The following is a 12,829-nucleotide window of genomic DNA, read 5'->3' as shown; positions in this document are numbered from 1 at the left end:
TCTATTTTATGGTTGAGTAGTATTCTATTATATATATACCACATCTTTATCCATTCATCCGTTGATGAGCACTTGGATTGCTTTCACATCTTGGCTATTGTGAATAATGCTTCGATGAACATAGGGGTGCATAAATCTTTTTGAATTATTCATTTCATTTTCTTTGGATAAATACCCAGTAGTGGATATTTTTAATTTTTTGAGAAATCGCCATACTGTTTTCCATAGTGGCTGCACCAGTTTGCATTCCCACCAGCAGTGTACAAGGGTTCCCTTTTCTCCACATCCTCTCCAACACTTGTCATTTATTGTCTTATTAATTATAGCCATTCTGATGGGTGTGAGGTGATATCTCATTGAGTTTTGATTTGAATTTCCCTAATAATTAGTGATGTTGAACATCTTTTCATGTGCCTGTTGGCCATCTGTATATCTTCTTTGGAAAAATGTCTATCCAAATCCCCTGCCCAATTTTTGATCAGGTTGTTTTTTTGTTGTTGTTGTGGAGCTGTATGAATTCTTTATATATTTTGGAAATTAACCCCTCATCGGATATATGAATTGCAAATATTTTCTCCCAGATGGTGGGTTGTCTTTTCATTTTGCAGAAGCTTTTCAATCTGATGTAGTCCTATTTGTTTGTATTTTAATTTAAAAAATACAGTCAACAAAGAGGAAACTATAAAAAATAGATCACAAACCCAAACCTAAAAACTAAATCAACTAAACTCCCAAAAGAAAACATAAGAGAAGATCTTTCTGATTTTAGGATAGGCAAGGTTGCTTAGACAGTACAAAAAAAGCACTGACCATAGAAGTAAAAATTGATAAATTAGACTTCAAGATTAACCCTTATGCTCTTCAAAAGACATTATTAAGAAAATGAAAATGCAAGCCAAATCTAGGAGAAAATAAGAACAAAGCATTTACTTGTCAAATGCCTTATGTGCAGAATATATGAAGAACTTTTATAATGTAGTAATAAAAACAGAAGCAACCCAACAAAAATGGACAAAAAAACTTGACCAAACATTTCACTAAAGAAGATACACTAATGGTCAATAAGCACGTGAAAATATGTTCAGTACAATTAGTCAGTACTGAAATGCAAATTAAAACCAAGGTATGCCTCTTCACAGCTACTAGAATGGAAAAATATAAAAGACTGACAATACCAAATGTTGAGAATAATATTGAGAAAAAAAATGTCAGTCATAGTAGATGGGAAAATAAAATGGCACAGCACTTTGGAAAACATTTTGGCAGTTTCTTATAAAGTGAAACATATCACGTGACTCATAATTCCACTTCTAGGTGTTTATCAAGAGAAATGAAAACATATGTCCGTATAATGACTTGTATGTGAATAATTATGACAGCTTTCATCATAATAACCCCAAATTGGAAACAACACACATGTCATCAATAAGTGAATGAGTAAACAAATTGTGGTACATCCATAAAATTGAATCCTAATCAGAAATAAAAAAGAACAAATATTGATACATGTAATAACTTGGATGAATCTCAGACATTAGTGCTGAATGAAGGAAGCCAGTCTCAATAAAAGTACATGCAGCATAATGTCATTGAAATTATCTTATAGAGCTCATGAAACTAATCCATAGTGATAGTAATCATGTGGTTAACTGGGTAAAAGTGTGGCAGGGAGTTGACTGAAAAGGAGAAGGTGTACCACAGCATCCCCTACCTTAAATATATTTTTTCTACTGTTCAATTTAGTGATCACCCTGAAAACTTTCTGAAATGATGGAAATGTTCCATATTACAATTTTGTTGGTGGATAAACAAGTGTATACATTTATCAAAAATCATCAAACTGTTTAAAATATGTTTTTTAATTGTATGTAAGTTATACTCCAAAAATGTGGATTAAAAATAGAAGGTGAAATAAAATATTTTCTGAAAAATTTATGCAAAAACTAAGAGAATGTATCTTCAGAACTTTAGTACCAAAGGAATTTTTTCAAACAGAAGAAAACTGATCATAGAAAAATAGTCATGCATTCAGAAATTAAAAGCACCAGTAAAAGTTAGTACCTTTATAAATATAAAAGAATATTGACTGTCTAAAACAATAATACAAATGTCTTACAGAGTTTAAAATATATTTAAAATTTAAGTACTTGGCAATAATACCAAAAAATTCAAGAGATAGTAAATGGTGCTCAAGTATTTTAAAATCCTTGCATTGTCTGGTAAGTGGTAAAGATACTAATATAAAGTTGGCATTAATAGGTCAAGACATTTTAATTTTTAGGGTGATCACTAAATTGAACAGTAGAAAAAGTACATTTAAGGTAGGGGATGCTGTGGTACACTTCCCAGATCCAATTCCTTCATGACCAAAGTTCTAATTTCCATAGTAGATGAGTTTATTGGTTGCTGACTGTTTCAGGAATTGCTCTCAGCTGATAGGAGACACCTCACCCAAGATTATATGTCCTTCCCTGGGATAGCCTGCATCTTGTGAGGGTAAAATGAGGGAAAACATAAGCCAGAACCTCCTGCCCCAATTTGAGACAAGTCTATTAAACCATCCCAGCTTCGCAGCTCCCTGTGGAATTGGCTCAGGTCGTTTTATCACTGTTCAACTTCTCTTATTGCTTAATCTAGCTTCTTTTACTTCTCTACAGTTGTTGATCATGGGTGTCACATCCCAATAAGCTTTCTGCATGCATAGCTCTTTTATGGGGAACCTAACCTATGAGTATTGGTGCCAGGAGTGGTTTGAGGAAGTAGACCATAAAATAGACATTTGCAGCTGGATTACTCATTGGACGGCCACCTACGAGAGCCCCATCACTGGTAATATGTGAAACACAGATCGGCCCTAGCATGTGGTAGTGTTGTAGTTGTTAAAACTTTCACTGGTGTAAGTGAATGTGCTGGTGACTTGATTGTACACAGGAACTATGTGTACTGTACAGTATTATATGACTGATGGTATTGGATGGCTATTGCTAGGGCAATTGATGCTTTGGAGAAAGATAATAAAAGGCTGTGTTTAAGGTTAATTGTGAAAGCCAGAGAACCTCTTTTGCTGCATGTAATGAGCTTCTCATCTTTTGCTGCCATAGGAAAGAAAAAAGTAAGGATCAAATCAAGAACTTACTTATAAGTGTTAAGATAGCAGAATCCTGGAGGAGGTTAAATTCCCAGCCTCAGCAAGTCTGATATGCTCAAATCAGAGAACTAATTGGGAAGGTTGGGGCTCTGAGGCATTGATGGGGACATCAGGACTAATGCACGAGAAAATCTTGAATCTCCAGATTCCCTTGAAACATCTGGGCCTGAGGTAGTGACATACTCTTCTCTGTTAAAGGCTAGTCTTCTCTCCTTGCGTTAACATGACGCAGAGTCCTCTATCTTACAAGAGAACACATGCAGTCCATCAAGATCTAGCCCCATCTCTCCTTCTGGCTACCAGACATATAATTAAGATTAAATCACAACACAACCCTGCTAGGGAATTTCTCGGCTAACTGAAAGAGGAAAGGGGCTTGCAGGAGTTACAAAATCTAGGCAACATATACAATAACTGGATGAGTATGTAGGACAATACATAAGGTTGCTGTATCAAGAGGGGTATAACATGAGGTTGGATAAGGGAAAGTTATTCAATATAAAAGACCTCTACTTTGATAGAGGATTTAACACCATTGTAAGAATCCCAGGAGACAGTGTTAAACACATTGCTCAGATAACTCCTGCAAGCCTGGAGAAAGTAATGGCCCATAGAAGGTGAGATTGAAATTCTAGAACTGCAATGGCAAATGGTAGAAAAAGGGATCAAATGGCTGAGAGAAGTGGGCCTACTAGAGTGGATATATAAGAGTGCAAATCCCACAATATAACTGTGTTCCTTAGGAGATCCTGGAGGGCTCATACAACTACCAACACAATGAAGATGCAGTGCTGAAGGGGGCACCAGCATCATTGAGAAGGTGAAATCTGGCCATTCTCTGTAGGACAAAGCTGATGGTAGGCAATGCAATTACAGAACTGGGCTCACTGACAGCGATGGGGATGACATCATCCTCAAACAATAGAAAATAGGTAATGGTGCTTAACTTCCAGAAGCAAGATGGGAAACATTATAATAATGAGCGACAAGACCAGAATAGCAGCCAGAGGGTCTTGATCCTTAAAGAGAGAGACAGAGATGGTTAAGAGAATATGGTGTCACCAATGGCAAGATGGATGGGAAGCCAACAAGGATATTGCTCAATTTGTCAAACAAAATAAATCAAGGATATATGGTCAGGAGGCTAAAGATAGCTGCTCCAAAGTCACAATTCCTTGCCCGGTTTCTGGACCTGCATCAGTGTTCAGGCCTGGGAAACCAGTGACTAAAGGAGAGGCCAAGGCCCCAGGAGAATGAACACTACAACATAATGTCAGGTGTATATGATAACAATTCCCCCAGTTTTTCCTCAAAGGGACCAAGGGCCCAAACATTTCAAGGACTATTAGATTAGAGATTCAAATTGATACCCATGCATCTAAAGCATAATAATGGCCCCGATGTTACATTTATGGTATATAGAAGCCAAAAAGTAAATGGAATTCTGTTTGAGATCAGGCTTACAGTATTTCCATTGGGTCCACAGATCCACTCAGTGGTCATTTCCTCAGTGCCCAAATATATAATTGGAAAGCTCATCCTTGGTAATTGATATATCCTTAACATTGGTTCCTTGGTGTGTGAGGTAAGAGCTATCATAACGAGGAAGATCAAGTAGAAGTATCTGAAACTTATCCCCCTACCAATTGTGAACAAGATAGTAAATCAAAACCAGTATTGTGTCATGGTGGAAATGATGTGGATTAGTACCACCCTTAAAGGCCTAAAAGCATGCAGGGTCAGTGGTCCGGGCCCCTAAAAAACCAGATGTATTTTGGAAGATGACAGAAGAATATCACAAACTCAATCCATTAGTAGTCCCATTTCCAGCTACAATACACATGGCATCTTTGATAAAGTAGATTAACATGCCTCAGGTACATGTTATGTGGCCATTGATCTGTAAAATATATTTCTTTCCATTTCGTTCGGAAACATTGATCAAAAACTGTTTGCATTGGCCAGGAATAGAAAATAGTATACATTTATGGTATTGTTAACTCTCCTACTCTTCATCATAATATAGTTTGAAAAGATCTTGACCTTCTGAATATTCTACAGAACATCACATTGACCCGCTATACCAATGACTGCTTATTAATTAGCTTGGATGAGGGAGAAAGGGCAAGTAGGTTGGAAGCCTCTATAAGACACACGTACACGAGATTAGTTACTGTGCTATGCCAGGACTTCTTAGAGCTTAAGGCAAAGGAAAAAAGTAAATAATAAGGATCCTGTCTCTATTTGAACATTTGAAATTTGCTCATCATGGAATTTTTGGATAATCTGATTTTTAAAAACCTTGCACTAGGGCCAGCCCGGTGGTGCAAGTGGTTAAGTGCGCACGTTCCGCTGCGGCGGCCCGGGGTTCGCCGGTTCGGATCCCGGGTGCGCACCGACGCACCGCTTGTTAAGCCATGCTGTGGCAGCGTCCCATATAAAGTAGAGGAAGATGGGCATGGATGTTAGCTCAGGGCCAGTCTTCCTCAGCAAAAAAGAGGAGGATTGGCATTGGATGTTAGCTCAGGGCTGATCCTCCTCACAAAAAAAAAAAAAAAAAAAAAAAAACTTGCACTAAAATATTATTTATCTTGATTCCTGAGATTTTTGGTGCCCCTTTAAATTTTTCCTTGTGGTAGTCCCTCACTTGCTTCACCATAATCCCGACTCTGCAAAGACTCACCAAATTAGTGAAGATTTTGAGGGTCCAGTGGCCTACAATAGATTGGGACATCTCATCCAAAGTAAAGAAAAATGATTGCCTCTCTCACCTACCACCACTAAGGGGAAGCACAACATCTAGAAGGCCTTTAAGGGAATTGAAAGGTACATATTCCATACTTGGGAATACTGCTTCCTTTTCCATACCAGATGTATGAAAGACTGCTATCTATCTTTCAGTGAGGCCCAGATCAAGAAAGGGCTGTGCAGCTGCAATGCAAGGTGTACTGCTGCTTGGGTCATAGGATACAGCAGACCCTATCGTAGTGGAAGTATCACTGGTGGGAAAAAACATCATGGAGAATTGATGGCAACCCTAATAGAAAAACCACAACACAAACCCCAGAGCTCTAGAGAAAGGTTATGCTATCTGTAACAGATAATTAAATTATCTCGAAAAATAGCTCCAGGCGTGCTACTGGGCCACTAGCACCTAATAATGGACATCAATTGCCCATAATGACATGAGTTCTGTCAGACCCACAAAGACATATGGTCGGGCAAGTCCAGCAGCAATCTATCATGATGGAAGTGGTACAACAAAGATAGAGCCTTACCTGAGTAAAGACGGAGGACATATGAAAACTGCCCAAGCATGTATCCAAGATTCCTGTGTCATATACCATGGTTGCATCTATACCTCTCTCTCATTCCACATCTTGACTTTCTCCACTTTATGTTCTCCAACTTGACTTCAGTCTCAGCCATGTGCCCTGTTTTAGTCAATGAGATGTTAGCAGAGGTGCCACAAGCATAGGCTTTAAATGTATTTGTGTGGTTAAGGCAGGTTCTCTTGTACATCTGCCATTGCTATGAGTAGAATATGTTGTAGCTAGCCTGCTACTCTCAAGAGGAGAGTGAGTGACAGACAAAGCAAAACTACCCAGTCACCATAGCCTAAACCAAATTCTCCTCAGTGGACCTGTAAAATTATAAGTGAAAAACAAACGCTTATTACCACATGCCACTGAGATTTTTCAAGTTGTTTTTTTTTTTTTTGAGGAAGACCAGCTCTGAGCTAATATCTATTGCCAATCCTTCTCCTTTTTTTTTCCCCCCAAAGCCCCAGTAGATAGTTGTATGTCATAGTTGCACACCCTTCTAGTTGCTGTATGTGGGACACGGCCTCAGCATGGCCGGAGAAGCGGTGCGTCGGTGTGCGCCCGGGATCCGAACCCCAGGCCACCGGCAGCGGAGGGCACGCACCCAACCGCTAAGCCATGGAACCGGCCCTTTCAAGTTGTTTTGCATGCAGCAGTACTTGACTAATATATAAAACAATAATTTCCAGACTAAATTAAACATTCAGAAATGAAGACAGAACTCAACAAAATGTTTTCTTCAAAGAAAAGTTGAAAGTATAAGAGGATGAGATTGTATCTACCAGGCAAATACTAACCAAAAATGGAAAACAGTGGTAGAGTTATATTAATATCCAGCAAAGTAGACTTAAGACAAGAAGTATTATTAGAGATAGAGTCAATTCATAATGATAAAAGACTCAATTCAACAGGACTATATAAAATCCTAAATTTACATCTAATAGCATAGCTTCAAAACATATAAAGCAAAATTGACAACACTAAAAAGAGAACTAGACAAATACACAATTACAGTTGGAGATTTTCACAAGACTCAGTAACTGAGAGAACAAGTAGTCCAAAAAAAAATCAATAATGATATAAGAGATTCAAACAATAAGGTTTACAAAGTTTACCTAATTGTCATATATACAACATCCAACAAATGAAGAATAAAGATTCCTTCAAGTGAAGATAGAAACTTGACCAAAATCAATCATATTAGTCCACAAAATAATTCTCAACAAATGTTAAAAGGATACTATCATGTAGAGTATACTGTCTGACTGCACTAAAACTAAGCTAAAAATAAGAAGATGCTTTGAAGAAATAAAAATATTTAGAAACTGAGCAATACGCTTTTCATAACTCATGGTTCAGAAAAGAAATCACAAAGGAAATTAAAAAATATTTTGAACCAAAGATTGTAAAATATAGCATATAAAAAGTTGCAGGATATAGCTAATCAAAGCTTAGATGGATTTTAATAGCTTTAAATGAAGTTTTTAGAAAATAAAAAAGGCTAAAGTTCATGATCTAAATATACACATCAACAAGCTAGAAAACTACAGCAAATTAAACCAAAGAAAAAAGCAAATAAATAATAAAGATAAGAGCAGAGATGAATAAAAAATAATACAACACAAACAGCAAAAATCAATAAAAAATTAAAAACAGGATTCTTTTTCCTTTGGAGGAACTAACCACATGGAAAATGAGTGATAGCCCTAATTACCAAAATTAGGACATCCATACAGATTAAAAAGATAATACAGGTTATTATGAATTATTTTATACCAACATATTTAAAAATTTGGATTAAATGGACAAATTTCTATTAAAAAGCAACTTCCAAAGAATGACAGAAAAGACAGAACAATCTTAGTTGCTCTCTAATTATTAAACAAATTGAAATCATAAGTGAAAACTCTTCTCCCAAAGAAATCTCTAGGTCTAGATATCTTGACCATTGAACTCTTTCTAATATATATGGAGGAAATAGCATTAATCTTTCACAAACTCTTCCACTGAATAACAAAAAAGGGAATCAACTTCATTTGTTTTATAGAGCCAGTATAACCTTGGTAAGAAACAAAAATAACAGGCCTTTATCATCATGAATATAGATGCAAAATTCCTAAATAAAATATTACCAACTCATATGCTGTGATATATAAAATCTATAGAAAGTATGTTACTTCATAGTTGGGTTTATTTCAGGAAGGCAGGATTAATTTAACATTTGAATATCAATCAGGGTAATTCACCAAATTAACAGAGTAAAAGAAAAATCGTACAATCATATCAATAGATATAGGAAAAAAATTTAATAAAATTCATTGATTCATTCATGTTAAAAGCTTTTAGTTAATTAAAAGTATCAACAAAAATCTTGGGGCCAGCCCGGTGGCATATTGGTTAAGTTCGTGTGCTCTGCTTCGTTGGCCCGGGGTTCCCAGGTTCAGATCCTGGGTGCAGACCTACGCACCACTTATCAAGCCATGCTGTGGCGGCATGCCATAGAAAGTAGACGAAGATGGGCACGGATTTTAGCCTAGAGCCGATCTTCCTCAGCAAAAAAGAGGAGGATTGGCAACTGATGTTAGCTCAGGGTTAATCTTCCTCAAAAAAAAAATTAAAAAATACCCTATAGCAAATATGATGCTTAATTGTAAAATAGTGAAAGCTTTCCTGTTGAAATCAGAAACAAGACAAAGATACTAATATTGTAATATCCAATGTTATACTGAAGTTTCTAGCTACTGCAAGAAGGCAAGAAATTAAATAAAATGTATAAAGTTTGGGGAAAAATAAATAAACCTGGCATCATTCACAGACAATTGATGTGTACACAGGATTCCAAAAAAATCTATACATAAACTAGTAGAAATAATAAGTGAGTTTAGTAAGGTCACAGAATACAAAGTCAATACACGAAAATCCACTGTTTCACTATATGCTAGCAATAAGCAATTAGAAAATGAAGTTGTTAAAAAGATGTCATTTACATTAGCTTAAAAAAACCTCCCAAACACCTGGGAACAAATCTAACAAAAATGGATAACGCTTCTACGTAGAAAACTATGAACAAACCTTGCTGTGAGGAACTAAAGAAGTGCTAAATAAATGGAATCATAGATTGAAAGATTAAATATTATAAAGATGTCAAGTCTTCCTAAATTGAGATATATATTCAATGCAATCTCAATCAAAAACCCAGCAGAGAATTTTTTTCTTTTGAAGAAATTATCATTCTGATTCCGAAATATATGGAAATGAAAAGGATCATGGAGAACCATAATAATCTTAAATAAGAAGAATCATGTTGGAGGATTTAAGCTACCAGATATTGACTTATGAAAGTACATTAATTAGAGCACCATCTCAATCTATATTTTAGTAATAGCTATTTGGGTTTTTAACTTTAGTAAAAGATAGACTGCATAAATTATGATACACTTATGTGATGTAAAACTCCAGTCATTAAATTTTATGAAGGTCCATTTTATTAATCTTGATGTTGAATTTACAAAAGTCTATTTTATTTATTTTATTGATATTACTAAGTTAAAAAATGGTTTATGAGATTCAATTTATTTAAAAGGTACATTTGTATATGTAATAGGATATTAGGAAGGATGTTTTCAAAATATAAGTAGTGATTATCTCTGGGTAGTGTGATTTGGGAGGTGAGGTTTAGTGTTTTGCAAACTTTTGCTGACTTTATAATCAGACAAAGTACATTTTTATGTTTGAAAAAAATATACAATAGAATGCCTCACTTGGATGAAAACATAAAAAGAAAATCTCTCCTACTTGACCCATTTGCTAATGAAACCACCACTTTAGGCTTAATCTTGGAGCCAGAGCCAACAACTTTTCCCAGGTACATGTCTGAACATTTTCTTGCATGTCAAAAACTCACATGGCAATAGTAGGAGGAAATATTTACAGACCATCACTCTACTAGCTAATAAAAACCCCTCATTAATATTTAAATGGAAGAGGGAGAAGAAAATAGAGGAAGTAGCATTGGGAGAGACTATATGTACATTATGTACTCAAAAACTTCCTATTCCACATTTCTGATTACCCACCTTTGCACCTCAAAGTAGAAAATTGGTAAGTGTGGTAAGTTTTTATGATTAGTATGTGGGTGAAACCAAAATTAACATTAGTTGAAATAAGCACCTAGATGTTCAAATATTTGAGAATAATTTAAATCTTTCTCTTTCTCTCTCTCTCTCTCCTTTCCCTTCTGAAATTTGGGTGAGACATTTTAGCTATGGAAATCTTTCCAAAGAGATTGCTGTTAAGTTTTGCTATGTATACCGGAAATTCTATAAAAGTTATTCATTTTCTGAGGGTGTTGTATCAATCTCTGCTTTTCACCTAATGTGAAAAAAAAATGATATCCAAAGATAAACCAAGTATAGAATATGGAATACATGCTCAAAATTTTTTTCATGAACAGGAGAAGCATTATAGAATTAATTGTCTTACCTTTTCGGCTAGCTAGGTAATATATTTATAGAAACAATGCTTAAAAGTATAATGTATTCATTTTTATTCTTTATGTAGAATTGATTTATTTCTGAAGGTAAAATATGAATTTTGTAACTAATATTTTCATATAATAAAATGTATAAATTAATTTAACTTCATTTTTATTATTCAACATTCATAAAGAAAATGAGAATTTTACATTGCTGTAAAAATGTTTTAATTGTTTTAAATTTAGAATATGAGTTTAACAGTTTAGGGTTAAGTACCATTAATGTAATTTAGGATTTAAGTAAAGGAAAATTATATTGCAAGCAAATCTACAGCTTTAGAAAGAAAAGAAATTTAAGCTTCTCTTAAGCTGAGTACTGAAAGCAATATTGAATGAAGTCTGGGATATCCCCTTTTGGAGAATGGTTAAATGTTTTTCTATTACACTGGGTCAAAACACTGTAGGATTTCAATATTAATAGAAGTGGTTCATTGTCATGCTGTTGTTTTTAGTACTTTTAGTTTCTAAGTATGAATTTCAAAGAGTCAAACCTTTTGTAAGCTGTAGTCTTGATTAAAATTTCAAGGTCCAGGACCTAGGAGCAAATTCTGAAGGGCTGTCTGGGCTTTGACAAGGAACTGAGCTCAGCACTTCACCAGGTTCTATCTTCCACTCATTTCTGGAGTGAGTGATGCTGCTCAGACTTCTCAGGAAACTGAAGAAAAAATAATAAATTTTTATTATTGTAATGAATTGTGATTATTGCAAAAATATACAAAAAGTCCCAAATAATATTTATTTCCTTGCATAAACCATATATCATTTCATAATATTTGAATAATTACCTGAATGTAAAATCAACAAGCATTGAAACTCTTAGCAAAATATTACAAGAAAGATAAAAAAATCCTATGTAAAGATTTCCCCAAGAGTCTTAAGTTGAGTGAATATTGAAAAAATATGTGTTTAACTTCACTCTCTTTTGGTTAACAGACTGTGCTTAATTACCACCCAGACTTTTCCCCTACATTCACACAAACGCATCCCACTACCCAGTTCTTTGCCTACAGAAATATCAATAACCGCCAAGAGTTGAGTCAAGATGCAATACACAAATGCAGACTTGAATGCACGTAAAATAATGTCAATTTTCATTGATATTTATTGCCTTGTCAATAAAGGTAAATGTTTTAAAAAATTGAAAATGCTATGCAAACTTTTTTATTGAAGCTATTATTTTCACTACTCCAGGGGACTCGTAGGATTTTTCCTTTTTGGATCTTTGAGATAGATGCCTTTGACTTACAGGAAAGTCAGAAACAATACTAACACAATTAGACAATAGGTAATTTTCATCTTTAGTGCTTCTCATTTTCCTATTCAATGCTATTTCTACCCCATATTGGCCCCATCCACTACTCCCTCTCATCAACATATTTTCTCCCTGTCAGGTTTCTCAGCTTCTTATCTGCCCAGGATTCTGTTGTCAGGACAAAAGAGGATTTCATTATCACTAATAACTTGGTTTGGATATGTTAAATGGATTATCCTTTGCTTTGGTGAAATGAACCTAAATAAAGAATGTCTAAAGTTGAAGTTTCAGAAAAAGTAAAATAGAAGGGACTCGGAAACTTTTACAGTTATACCACATACTCAACTGCCTACTTTACTTGTGCCTAGGTCTCGCCTCCTGTGGTTACAATGCAAGTCATATGTCTTTTAAGGCTCCTGTTTACCAGAACAAGGGAAGCAGGATGGGGCGGAATTGGAGAATTGGAGGGAACAATTTTAGCTGTTCCTGAGTCAATTCATACTCAAGAGGACATGACAAAGCAGTGTAGAAGCAGCATGCAATAGCATAGTCTCATAGTCTCTGTCTCTCTC

Source organism: Ceratotherium simum, chromosome X (genome assembly GCF_057802395.1).
Source record: "Ceratotherium simum simum isolate JZ-2026a chromosome X, ASM5780239v1, whole genome shotgun sequence".
Classification (NCBI taxonomy): domain Eukaryota; kingdom Metazoa; phylum Chordata; class Mammalia; order Perissodactyla; family Rhinocerotidae; genus Ceratotherium; species Ceratotherium simum.
This window is presented reverse-complemented; position numbering follows the sequence as displayed.